The 14,986-nt window shown below is 41.1% G+C and overlaps 1 protein-coding gene across 3 annotated transcripts in view; it reads left to right on the plus strand.

The window, feature by feature from the left end:
• The window catches only part of TBL1X (transducin beta like 1 X-linked), a 365,710-nt gene that overhangs the window by 169,985 nt on the left and 180,739 nt on the right, over positions 1-14,986 (plus strand). The window lies entirely within an intron of this gene.

The raw sequence follows: 14,986 nt of genomic DNA on the forward strand, positions 1-14,986 counted from the left end.
GGGTAGAGGGGAACACAGTATGACTGCAGGGGCAGACTACACAGGGATTATTTGCAGTCCATAGTCATAGAGATACATAGGCTTATATATACACTGTAGGCACAAAATGGTAGAATATTTTTTATCAAATGTTATTGCTAAGTTGTGTCTTTTGCTTATTTATGATGCGTGGACCAATTGTCCACAGATCTGAACATAAACCCTATACCTATACTTTGAAACAAATATGTATGTCATAGCAAAATATATAGTATGTTTTGATTGGTGCAGATCTGAGTGTTGAGTATCCAACCAATTGCTAGAACAAGAAGAGAGAAGCACTCACTTAGAGATGCAGGAGATGGAATCGAGTGCCTATAGTATGCAAGTGTGGCCACCGCTGCTGGATGGCAGGGTGGTCGTAACCCCTGGAAACAAGTGGTGTATAATATGATGAAAAATTTATCATGTCAGCAAAGCAGGCAATATGGAAAATCACAATACATTAGTATGTGCCTAGTTTACTTTCTCTACATGATAAATGCCATTTGCTGAAGTGAGATAAACACTTTAAGTCCAAGTCCTGCAATGAGAAAACTATATGAGCGCTTCTCTCTTCTCATTCTCGCTATTGATGGGGGTCTCAGCTCTCAGACTCCCACCGATCAATAGCTTTCATGTGTGTTTTTTCAAGGTAGAGGGATGCTTTAAGTATAAGGATTTTGGGGGGAATTTATCATTGCAGGTGTATTTGAAGCTAGTTTTAAGACTGAAGTTTCTATGCTAAGCTGCACCAAGTTTATTAACGTGGCACATGGTTTTACAAATTAGGCACAAGTGTGGTACTGTGGCACTTGTTTTAGTGAAAGTACACCTGAGGGTTATCTGGCGTGGAATTGCGACTGGCTGTGACTTTTTTACAACATTTTAAAAAGTCGCATTAAATAAATGTGACTTAAAAGATCTACTGGTGAAACCTGATCATCTTCTCACTCCTGTTCTGAAAGTGTTGTGGGATGGCGCAGATCGCCGAAAGTAAAAAAAAAAATTATGACATTGACTGCAACATTTTCACACCACAAAACTGGTGGAGCAGATTTGATAAATGCCCCCTTTATCTTTAAAATTAATTTTACAAACTGAAAAAAGGTACTATACAGATTTTAGTCTTCAATTCCTGAATTCAAACCGACCTCCCACGTGCTCCATTGATTTAATTGAGTTGGGCTCAGCTGAAGCTCTCTATTGATTTCCTGTCAAGAATTTAATTTTACATTTACACCTTCTATGTGATCCATTTATTTGACAGAATACTTCACTAAACTGCCTGAGCAGCTTGAATTGTATCTTCTGTATTCCAAGTAACAAAAGACCAAGCTTTTGTGATAAAAGAAAAGCATTTTCTTTGAGCCTCAGTTCATATTGGGCTGCAGCAATAATTAAAACAATTAAAACTTTTTAAACAAATTAAAGTGGATTGTCATATACATAGGGCAGGATGGGGTAAAAAAAATATCTAAGCATTACATACCTCAATGATCCCCTTACATACCTCAATGATCCCCTATACTACCATTCCGAGCCTTACCAGGTCTCAGCCATTCTCTCTGGTGTGTACTTGACATTCAGGAAAGGGCAGGAGATGCCTGCTCAGCCAGTGACTGGTTGTAGCGGTGACCCACCTCAGCCAATGTCAGAAACACAGAGCCAGAAACAGAAGCTGACGCCAGATTTTTTCTAATCCATTTGCCCCTCACAAATGACAGCCATTTTCCCTTACGCTCTGCAGGAAAGAGGAGTACTATTTCCTCTCTCCCTTATCAACTTCTTAAGTTTGGTTTGGAATATATATTAATAGATAATAAAGAAACTTCAATCCTACTGGTCATATTCCCTAATGTTTATGTAGAAGGCTACCTGGTGAACATCAAAAACAACTTCCAATATATGTCAATACATTTGCAGGATATACACATCTCAATCATTTACTTTAATCTTAGTGAAGTTCTCATTAGCAACAAAGGAATTTCACAACACACATTCATCATTAATGTTGCTTTGAGCATTGATGGAACTTAGGCTGGGTTCACACCTGAGCGTTTTACAGCGCGTAAGAACGCGCTGTAAAACGCCCTACGCTCCAAAAAGTACGGGATCTTCTTTGGGCATATTGTCGCGCGTATTGTGGCAGTTTTTCATTGGATAAATCACACAAACGCGCGTACTACGCGCGTTTCCAAAATATAAAACCGCCTCAAAATACGCCTCAAAAACGCCCGATAAAAACGCCTGTAAAAAGCGCTTATCAAATACGCTCAGGTGTGAACCCAGCCTTAGAGGGTACTCTCTCTCTCCTTCAAGAGACCAGCCTTGTATGGAGAAATAGTGACAATGCTCCATGGGGGAAAAAAATATGCAAAGAGAAATCTTAACATGTCCAAAGCCTGTTATAAAAAATTGGACTTTGTCTTATAGGGAGCCACTTCCAAAAGATGGCGCTAGTAAGATGGTTCTTTTTCCTTGGGAGATACCTCTTTGCATATCATTGTTTCATGGAGCACTGCCAATAAGTCTCCATACACAGCTGGTCTCTTTAAGGAGAGTCAGTACCCTGACTAGGCTGCATAAAAATCACACTCAGACAGCCAAAATCCTACTTCATACTGATGAGGGTCCGGCACCCTAAAAACAGCTGTCTACAGATAGATATTTGGCTTGGCTGTTTTCACTTGTCATTTCCCAAGACTTGTTAACAGGCCAGACTTTGACTCATAGAGAGAAACTCCCAAACGGTGGTGCTAGTGAGATGGTTAGCTTTCTCTGGGAGATACCTCTTTATATAGATGGAAGGCATTTATCACTGTGGACCCGTTGCTCTGTTCCTAACAACCAGGCTTTCAAAGCTGGCAACACCACATTTTGAAGATAATTTTGTTACTCCGAGCACCAAAATTCTTTGCGCTGCAAAAATTTATTTTTTTAAAAAGGACATCTTACTTCTGGACCATTATATCTAAGCCTACAAATAGCTCTACAGTGTCAAAAAATCTGAACATTATTTTATGGCATATGTGCTGCACACATGTGCCAATGGAATTGGTCTTAAAGAACCAAAAGAGAATATATACTGGTGGAGTTGTTTAGTTGTAGTCTGTTCCCTGATGTTAACCACATTTGAAATCTTCAAAAGCAACCCGTTTACTACTTTGTCTTGCTTCACAGAATACTGGGCTCGGTTTCCTTTTCTCTTAGTTCCTACTTTAGGGTATTTAGGGTACAATTAATAATGCGCCATCCATTTTAGTATTAGGCGCAGTGAGTGAAGGACGGCAGCAGGCGAGTGTCCTTCACTCACTGCGCCTTATACTAAAATGGACGACGCAGGCGCGGGATTTGCGGGGCACGGAGGAGACCGAGGATGTCAATCACCTTTACAAGGGCGTGCCAAATGGTGAGAGGACGGAGCCTCTAGGTGCTGCAGCCACGCCCCACTAGCACCTATTGGCTCATTTGCATATTATAAAAGTCATTATTTAGCGCGAACGGCGGCAGGCAGGGAGATATAAGTCATACAGTTATGTTCTGCTGACATTAGCACATCGCTAATGTCAGCCAGTTACATAACGATTTTTCTGATGACAGAAACCCTTTTAAAACATAAAAATAAATTTATTGGCATTCTATATAACTGGCACTATAAGGTATAAATGTGCCTGAGATAGGTAAATTAGATTGTGAGCCTTACTGTTAATAAATGAATGCCAGGGCTGAATAATGTATCATTTTTTAGTCATAATTACAGCAGTTATTAAGGTTGCAGCAAGCACATTTCTATTTAGCTAGTGGAGACATCTGAGCTTTGGGTTGAGTAATGTTATATCTCTAGATTTTCACTTCCTTGCCAATTACTGTGTTGTATCCTCCAGCCCTGCTATTTTGAATGTTGTTTCTAGAGCCTCTTGTTTCTCTGCAATAAAGGGCTAGGTCACTGGATTCACTACAAAATAAATGAAATTGGAATTTGTCAAGGATAAAGGCCAACATGTCATGTTTTTCCATTTGCAAAGCACAGCAGTGTAACTCAAAGGTTTTACTTTTATGTAGTCCCCTTGATAGTTTTCCCTGTAATGGAGATTCAAACATTCAATCATGTCTGTCTTTTTTACTTTTGTCAAGATCAACTGAAGGTCTAGATTACATTAACATGATCATCAATGAGTACATTTTCTCTTGGTTATGATTTCTGCTTGCACTTAATGAGTAGAACAACAAAGGTACAAAGACGCAGGAGACTATACAGATGTGTATGTATAAATGTTAAAATTTCCCAGAATGAAGAATGTTTGTATTAATCATCATTGATTAATTGTGCTGACAAGGCTCTCTCTGCCATGCTCCTCTAGATTCTGGAAAAAAGATATGAGAATTTTATTTCTTTCCAAAAAGAAAAGAAAGCTGAGACTCTGATGCCACCAGATATAAGGTAGCTTTCCCATAAATAACATTTGACCTTTTAAACAGGGCTTAAAGCATAACTTGGATGATAGCTAATAGAGTACCTGGTCTGTATACAGCTGTTAAGGGGTGATTGCCCCCTCATCAGTGCAGAGCAGAGAGAGCTGACTTAGGGTCTCCATGAGGAGAAATAGTACCTGACAAAGGCTTCTCCCAAGTTAAGCAAGGTCTCTCTGCTCTTCACTGATGAGGGACAATCACCCCAAAACAGGTTTCTGTTAATGAGGTAGTGGCTTAGCTGTCATCCAAATTATTTTTCAAGGTTCAACATTGACTTATAGGATACCTACCGTAAATCTGGTGGCATTAGAGGCTCAGCTTTATTTTCTTTTTGGAAAGAGAGATCATTTGCATATCTTTTCAACATAACTCTGCTTTTAGTGCTATTTTTGCTGTTAAAGTGCTGTAGACCTTCTTGGACCTTCAACAGACCCTATTATACATAAGTGGAGGTCTTCTGTATTCTGAATGGACACGACAGCACATGTGAACAGAGCCTTAATGTGGGTCATTTAATAGTAATATCCCTTATAATTATTTGGACCTTAAAAGGATTCTCCCATTGCAACCACATTACCTATCCACAGGATAGGGCAAAAGTGTCTTATCAGCAAAGGTGTGAGCGCTAGGTCCCTCGACAATCACGAGAACGGGGACCCTGTGTTTAGCTTTATGTAGGTATTATGCTGCTCCATTGAACAGTATGGGATTGCCTGATAGCCAAACGCTTGTACTCCTGTGTCTTCAAAAGTCTCATAGAGTTACGTGGAGCGATGATCACGCATGTGTGCTTCCATTCTGATGATCAGTGGGCCCTTGTGGTTTGAGGAGAAGTATAATGGGACAATCCCTTTAAAGATATGTGCTGTGTGTAACTAGTTCTCCGAGGGAAATATCCCAGAGAACTTCCGGTCCTTCATTTTTGGGATTAACGAGGGTCCAAGAGGCAAACCTCCCATTCATGAAAATAATATGAGGTGTTATAAGAAGAGAATCACCTTGAAAGGAGTTACAGATGTAGCCAGAGTCACCATGTTCTGACATATAAAACCGAATGTACCTTAATGCTTGATTACCCTAATAGTTCCTAGAGATCGATCCATAATCTTCTCAGAACTAACCTTCCCTATTTTATCGCCCTATAAACCTTTACCGCCGTTAGGTACATTTGCATAAATTATTACTTCCCCTCAAACCATCATAACCTATTTCCCGCCCCCTAAACTTGGATTGACAGCCGATTTCTGCCCTCACCGCTTGTAATCTCGTCCTAAATAGCGCACTTGCGCACTTTCCCTTTATTTGTTAGACCAATCAGATAGTTTAGAGCATGTCCCCTCCCCCTCACGCCACTACGTGCTGGAATGTTCTAAAAATATCCGCTTCAAAATACTTACGCAACGGAGCTCTGCCCGAAATGGATATTGCGCATGCGCGAGATCTTAACTATGGGGGCGTTTCTTAGGCGGAGCTGAGGTGCTTGACTCTGTGAAAATATGACTCTTCTCATGTCAAACAAGTAAGATATGACAAGTAATTTATGTTAATTAGCATAAAAGGCGGGAAAGGTTTATAGAGCGATAAAATAGGACAGGTAAGTCCTGAGAAGATTATGGATCGATCTCTAGGAACTATCAGGGTAACAAGGCATTATGGTAAATTCGGTTTTATATGTCAGAACATGGTGACAGGTTCCCTTTAACATATTGGGCCAGTCAAAATAATGGTGGCTACATCTGTATCAGTTGCCTGCACATCAGATGCGCAGCAGCACCGGTGTGCACGGGAAAGACTAACGCAACCTCAGGCGCTTCATTTTCAGGATCAGCGTGGGTTCCAGAGTTATAGCCTAGTGATACACCATAACAGTATAAAATGGAAATGCCGCTTTAACCATGTTTACTGCACTAGTGAGAGGAAGAAGAAAATGACTGGATATTTTGCTAATGATTTATTTCTCCAGATTCTGCAGATACATTATTTTACTAACTTTAAATCAATCTTCATTACAAAGAGCTATCGTTTTCTAAGTGATTCCCTCATTTTCTCCTGCATGGTCATATCCTGACAGGCCTGCAAAACAAGGCAGCCATTTTCTTTTCAGCTGCTATATTTAGGAAACTAGATTGAAATGATAATCCGCTCTATTCTTCCATGCCTCAAGCTATCAGAAGGGGAAAAACAACCAATCAACCATAAACAGATAGAAACCGCTGCCATTTTATGTCCTCCTGCATTATGAGGCAGTGAATGCACCACAGGAACAAAACTACATTCGTATCACAGGCAGGGGCATTCACAAGAAGCAACATCTTATACTGTCACGGTGTATCGCTAGGATACATTCCTATCACAGGCAGGTCATTCACAAGAAGCAACATCTTATACTGTCACGGTGTATCGCTAGGATACATTCGTATCACAGGCAGGTCATTCACAAGAAGCAACATCTTATACTGTCACGGTGTATTGCTAGGATACATTCGTATCACAGGCAGGGGCATTCACAAGAAGCAACATCTTATACTGTCACGGTGTATCGCTAGGATACATTCCTATCACAGGCAGGGGCATTCACAAGAAGCAACATCTTATACTGTCACGGTGTATCGCTAGGATACATTCGTATCACAGGCAGGGGCATTTACAAGAAGCAACATCTTATACTGTCACGGTGTATCGCTAGGATACATTCGTATCACAGGCAGGTCATTGACAAGAAGCAACATCTTATACTGTCACGGTGTATCGCTAGGATACATTCCTATCACAGGCAGGGGCATTCACAAGAAGCAACATCGTATACTGTCACGGTGTATCGCTAGGATACATTCCTATCACAGGCAGGGGCATTCACAAGAAGCAACATCTTATACTATTATGGTGTATCGCTTGGATACATTCATATCATAGGCAGGTCATTGACAAGAAGCAACATCTGTATGCCTCCATGTGAAATAAGGAGCACAAAGAGTTACGATGAGGATCTAGAGATTAGTATGGGTGCCATATAATAGATTCATGCTAAAGTAATCCATAATACCGCCCTGTACATGGTTCCTGAGCCTTAGGCACTCTACTGAGTACACAGTTCCAACCAACGTTTCTCCACAACGTCTTCACATGTACCTTCACCAGATCAATGGCATTAGCAACCTCATGCATTGGATGTGGTCAGCTCCTATGATTATATTGGACTGTTGGGTTTGATATTTAACACATATGGAATATTCTCTATATATTCCTTGGTGTCATACTACACTATAATGACAATGACAAGCATTTGTAATTCACTTTTCTCCCAAGAGACTCCAAGAGCAGGGATGGTTGTGTAGCTGGGGCTATTCCAGATCTATAGAGCTATACACTATAATGTGAATACTGCACATACTCTTTACAGTAGAAAATGTCTTCTGATCCACCTGTAAGTGAATATAACACAAATAATATATCAGGTTAATCTACCCAACCATGGAAATGGGCTTTATTTTCCTTTGATAATTTCTGGTTGATTTATCGACACCAGCGCTATTCTTTGAACATTTTTGGTAAATGGGTCCCACCAAGTGTTTATTGAAACCAGTACAGCCGCATATGCTCTCAATACTTATAGAATATAGAAAGGGGCTGACAGTCTTCTGTAAGAACAAGCGTGGCTTTCTTCCAGAATAGGTTATACGCTGACGTGATTTAGATTAATGAGACCCAGCTGAAGGCTATAATATGAATACACATTAGCTAATGAACAGGGGAAGGTTTTGCTGCTTCAGTCATTGTTTCATCGACTCGGATAATATATTTAACCATACCCCCTACTATCATAGATGGGGCCTATTTGTGAGCATACTTTCTAAACCCTGTCTAGACTGTATGTACATTCCACAGTCTATGTTATTCTTTAGCAAAAGGCCTATGGCTCATCTGAAATTCTAAGCATGTAAAACAATTTAACAACGCCGCCGTGATTTTCTGATCCTATTCAACCCGTATTACATCATGTGCAGGTGGCACGAATTAAAGTCAAATAAAAAAGGGAGAAGGAGGCAAACATTTATTTTTATAAAGTGTAACACGGTGATTGGTCTGTAGCCAATTTTAGATTAAGAATGCATAAAATGCTCATACAATGTGCCAGAACATGCAAACTATTTCGAGCGTTTTATTCTCTAGGGCAAGAATAAAGGGCAGTTATAATGTACATCCACAATGTGACCACCTATAGTATAGTTTACTGGGGAAGATGGGATATTCACAACACCACGTGAATATTCATTTCACTTTACACCATCATAAGGACATGGGGGACATTTATTAAGAAGGGTGCTTTTCATGCCAGTCTCAAGACCCTCTGCGCTGTCAGAGGAAGTGCCAAAGTTATGTAGAGGCGCAGGCCTCTTGATCAGTCTGGATGGCGTAAATTTAAGCCTTTTTCCAAGGTAAAAACCAGTGTGGAAAATTATAAATGAGCCAGGCCTGGCAGTCCGCCCATTGCACGCCCTTTTACTCATCATTTCTGATAAGTGAACGAAAGTGAATATTTCATAAATTTTATTGCACAAATGGCGTGCAACAAAATTTGTGACCCATTTATGCTGGATGTCCATTTGCTATAATGGGATCTGTCTGTGATCCGGCAGCTTTCCAGCATAAATGCCAGGTTCTGCAGGAAAAATAGCACTGCAGCAGCGGTATCTTTAAAGCAGGAAGCAGGCATTTATGCTGTAAAAACCTGAATCCTCAACAGATCCCAATATAGTGAATGGTGATTCGGCGGTGTCTGGCTATGGTGGATATAGTAACTCTGGTTACCTGTTCCTCTACTGGAGCAGACCACTGGATTTACCATACGGAGGTGTGAAAAAAGCCTAAAAGGAATCATCTAGCCTGTTTCTGACTATACACATTAATAGATAGCCTCATAGATGAGTGGATTAAATCATTGGTTAAATCATAGATAGATAGTTGAAAAGATAGATACAGTAGATAGATAGATAGATAGATAGATAGATAGATAGATAGATAGATAGATAGATAGATAGATAGATAGATAGATAGATACAGGAGTGCGCCTAGCCTTTCTGCTGCCTCAAGCGACTAAAACAACGCCCCAAAACTGAAACAACGCCCCAACACTAATTTGTTAACCTAACTCCTTCTCTCCAGCCCTACTATTAAAGACATACTTGGAAAACATTACATCGAGAGCCACAAAACATACAGGGTAATATAGTACCACATACTGTGCCCACTGTGCTTCCCAATACTATACTGCAGAAACAGACAATTTATGTCCAACAAGGGGGCCATCAAGGACTGGGCAGGTTCACCCAGGATAGGAGCAGAGCTCCATCACCAAACAAGGCTGGAGTACAACTGACTCCAGCCTTAAGCCACAGGTATAAGAAGCACCTATTGACCATACCCAGCAAGGTAGTTAACCCCTCCACCACCAGACAGAGGAGGAACCAGGAGAAGGGGAGCAAAGCACATACAAGCCGACATAAATGTGTTGCCCCTGGCAGCCGGCATGTATGGCAAACATGTCACAGCTCACAACACCGAGGCACAGACACTGCCTGAGGCAATTGCCTCACCTCGCCTCATTGGCGGTGCACCCCTGGATGGATAGATAGATAGATAATGGATAGATAGATAGATAGATAGATAGATAGATGTGTGGTGGGTGGAAGTGGTTAAAATACACTTTTTCACTTTCTTATTCAAAGTACATTACTTTAAAACGTATTCAGCAATAAACCACAATGCTACATTTACAATTACAGCTAATACAATTTTTGTAATGACTTTCTAGAAATGCTTTTAATCTAAGGAGAAAGATCATCATAAAAAACTTTTTCATTATGTAAAAGCTTTTGTGTATTTCAAAAAATCCTGACTCACCTTTATAAAGTAATATTACTAAATCCCATGGTTTGCAGCTATGAATTCAATATTTTATGTGGACTGATGTATAATTCATGTAAACATTGATACACAGAACGTTCAGAGGTTTGTAATGTGTTCTATATTGTGTTAATGACATTGTGAATATAAGATACATGCACAGACTTACAGTATATGGCGTCTCTATGTAATATTACCAGTAGGTGGAGAATTTATCAAAACTCATAGCTATTCTGTACATATATTTATATGCACTTATACACTCACCTAAAGAATTATTAGGAACACCTGTTCTATTTCTCATTAATGCAATTATCTAGTCAACCAATCACATGGCAGTTGCTTCAATGCATTTAGGGGTGTGGTCCTGGTCAAGACAATCTCCTGAACTCCAAACTGAATGTCAGAATGGGAAAGAAAAGTGATTTAAGCAATTTTGAGCGTGGCATTGTTGTTGGTGCCAGACGGGCCGGTCTGAGTATTTCACAATCTGCTCAGTTACTGGGATTTTCATGCACAACCATTTCTAGGGTTTTCAAAGAATGGTGTGAAAAGGGAAAAACATCCAGTATGCGGCAGTCCTGTCGGCAAAAATGCCTTGTGGATGCTAGAGGTCAGAGGAGAATGGGCCGACTGATTCAAGCTGATAGAAGAGCAACGTTGACTGAAATAACCACTCGTTACAACCGAGGTATGCAGCAAAGCATTTGTGAAGCCACAACACGCACAACCTAGAGGCAGTTGGGCTACAACAGCAGAAGACCCCACCGGGTACCACTCATCTCCACTACAAATAGGAAAAAGAGGCTACAATTTGCACGAGCTCACCAAAATTGGACTGTTGAAGACTGGAAAAATGTTGCCTGGTCTGATGAGTCTCGATTTCTGTTGAGACATTTAAATGGTAGAGTCCGAATTTGGCGTAAACAGAAAGAGAACATGTATCCATCCTCTGATGGGTACTTCCAGCAGGATAATGCACCATGTCACATAGCTCGAATCATTTCAAATTGGTTTCTTGAACATGACAATGAGTTCACTGTACTAAAATGGCCCCCACAGTCACCAGATCTCAACCCAATAGAGCATCTTTGGGATGTGGTGGAACGGGAGCTTCGTGCCCTGGATGTGCATCCCTCAAATCTCCATCAACTGCAAGATGCTATCTTATCAATATGGGCCAACATTTCTAAAGAATGCTATCAGCACCTTGTTGAATCAATGCCACATAGAATTAAGGCAGTTCTGAAGGCAAAAGGGGGTCCAACATCGTATTAGTATGGTGTTCCTAATAATTCTTTAGGTGAGTGTATATTGCTTATTCATTTTTACTGTTGGATCTACTAATAAAATAAAGCATTCGGACAATATATTTCAGAATTGATTTAAAGAAGCTGTGGAAACGGGATAGTCCCTTCTCTGAAAGAAGTTATCCTGGCAAGCAACTGATCAGGTGAATCAGCAGATATTCCCAGCACTAGACACAGAATACAATAATACAGGTCCTTCTCAAAAAATTAGCATATTGTGATAAAGTTCATTATTTTCTGTAATGTACGAATAAACATTAGACTTTCATATATTTTAGATTCATTACACACAACTGAAGTAGTTCAAGTAGTTTTCTTGTTTTAATATTGATGATTTTGGCATACAGGTCATGAAAACCCCAAATTCCTATCTCAAAAAATTAGCATATCATGAAAAGGTTCTCTAAACGAGCTATTAACCTAATCATCTGAATCAACTAATTAACTCTAAACACCTGCAAAAGATTCCTGAGGCTTTTAAAAACTCCCAGCCTGGTTCATTACTCAAAACCACAATCATGGGTAAGACTGCTGACCTGACTGCTGTCCAGAAGGCCATCATTGACACCCTCAAGCAAGAGGGTAAGACACAGAAAGAAATTTCTGAATGAATAGGCTGTTCCCAGAGTGCTGTATCAAGGCACCTCAGTGGGAAGTCTGTGGGAAGGAAAAAGTGTGGCAGAAAACGCTGCACAACGAGAAGAGGTGACCGGACCCTGAGGAAGATTGTGGAGAAGGACCGATTCCAGACCTTGGGGGACCTGCGGAAGCAGTGGACTGAGTCTGGAGTAGAAACATCCAGAGCCACCGTGTACAGGCGTGTGCAGGAAATGGGCTACAGGTGCCGCATTCCCCAGGTCAAGCCACTTTTGAACCAGAAACAGCGGCAGAAGCGCCTGACCTGGGCTACAGAGAAGCTTTTTTCGGATGAAAGCAAATTTTGCATGTCATTCGGAAATCAAGGTGCCAGAGTCTGGAGGAAGACTGTGGAGAGGGAAATGCCAAAATGCCTGAAGTCCAGTGTCAAGTACCCACAGTCAGTGATGGTCTGGGGTGCCATGTCAGCTGCTGGTGTTGGTCCACTGTGTTTTATCAAGGGCAGGGTCAATGCAGCTAGCTATCAGGAGATTTTGGAGCACTTCATGCTTCCATCTGCTGAAAAGCTTTATGGAGATGAAGATTTCATTTTTCAGCACGACCTGGCACCTGCTCACAGTGCCAAAACCACTGGTAAATGGTTTACTGACCATGGTATTACTGTGCTCAATTGGCCTGCCAACTCTCCTGACCTGAACCCCATAGAGAATCTGTGGGATATTGGGAAGAGAAAGTTGAGAGACGCAAGACCCAACACTCTGGATGAGCTTAAGGTGGCTATCGAAGCATCCTGGGCCTCCATAACACCTCAGCAGTGCCACAGGCTGATTGCCTCCATGCCACGCCGCATTGAAGCAGTCATTTCTGCAAAAGGATTCCCGACCAAGTATTGAGTGCATAACTGAACTTAATTATTTGAATGTTGACTTTTTTTGTATTAAAAACACTTTTCTTTTATTGGTCGGATGAAATATGCTAATTTTTTTGAGATAGGAATTTTGGGTTTTCATGAGCTGTATGCCAAAATCATCAATATTAAAACAAGAAAAGGCTTGAACTACTTCAGTTGTGTGTAATGAATCTAAAATATATGAAAGTCTAATGTTTATCAGTACATTACAGAAAATAATGAACTTTATCACAATATGCTAATTTTTTGAGAAGGACCTGTACATGGCATCCATTTAAAGTGCATCTGTCACTATAATCCAGGGCCAGACTGGGAACTGAAAGTGACCCTGGAAAAAAAAACTAAAAGTGGCTCCATGTTCTAGGTGGGTCCAGATTGACAGAAGACGGGGCAACACCAGAAGGCAGGAACAACGCAAGTACATGGGGTTAACAGTGCTGTAGTGAAGCACAAAATACCACCCCAGCACAACCAAATACCACAGTGCAGCACAAAATACCACCCCAGCGGAACCAAATACCACAGTGCAGCACAAAATACCACCCCAGCGGAACCAAATACCACAGTGCAGCACAAAATACCACCCCAGCGGAACCAAATACCACAGTGCAGCACAAAATACCACCCCAGCAGAACCAAATACCACAGTGCAGCACAAAATACCGCCCCAGCAGAACCAAATACCACAGGGCAGCACAAAATACCACCCCAGCAGAACCAAATACCACAGTGCAGCACAAAATGCCACCCCAGCAGAACCAAATACCACAGTGCAGCACAAAATGCCACCCCAGCAGAACCAAATACCACAGTGCAGCACAAAATACCACCCCAACAGAACAAAATACCACAGTGCTGCACACAATACCACCCCAGCAGAACAAAATACCACAGTGCTGCACACAATACCACCCCAGCAGAACAAAATACCACAGTGCAGCACAAAATACTGCCCCAGTAGAGTCAAATACTTCTGTGTAGCTCAATATACTGCCCCAGCAGAACCAAATATCACAGTGCAGTACAAAATACCACCCCAGCAGAACCAAATACCACAGTGCAGCACAAAATACCACCCCAGCAGAACCAAATACCGCAGTGCATCACAAAATACTGCCCCAGCAGAGCCAAATACCACAGTGCAGGACGAAATACCACCCCAGCAGAACAAAATACCACAGTGCAACACAATATACCACCCAGCAGAACCAAATACCACAGTGCAGCACAAAATACTGCCCCAGCAGAGCCAAATACCACAGTGCAGCACAAAATACTGCTCCAGCAGAGCCAAATACTTCTGTGCAGCACAATATACTGCCCCAGCAGAACCAAATACCATAGTGCAGCACAAATTACCACACCAGCAGAACTAAATACCATGAATATTGCAAAATAGTAACTACAATGTGTCTAAGGTTCTACCGTATGTATCAAATGGCATAATATTTTCTCTGCCTCTTGGACTAATAGTAAAGCAGACCTGTCACTATAATATGCTGGCTTTGATTATGGACATAGGTCTGATATGGTGTGCATTGGTAACCAAGTAATACATGGCTACACTGAGTCCACCACCTGGGATTGGGAATTATATTTACTTTTGTTCTCCGCTCTGGATAATAGAGGATTGTCCTTGACTGGGGACCTCCTCTATGATGTCCATACATATTGGTAAAGATTGTCTATTTGAATCCCTATCACCAAACTCCTTTACATATTCTGGTGGTGAAAGCTTCATATTAATTTATTCCTTGCTCTCTTCAGTAGG

The sequence above is a fragment of the Bufo bufo genome, chromosome 3, assembly GCF_905171765.1.
Source record: "Bufo bufo chromosome 3, aBufBuf1.1, whole genome shotgun sequence".
Lineage (NCBI taxonomy): Eukaryota > Metazoa > Chordata > Amphibia > Anura > Bufonidae > Bufo > Bufo bufo.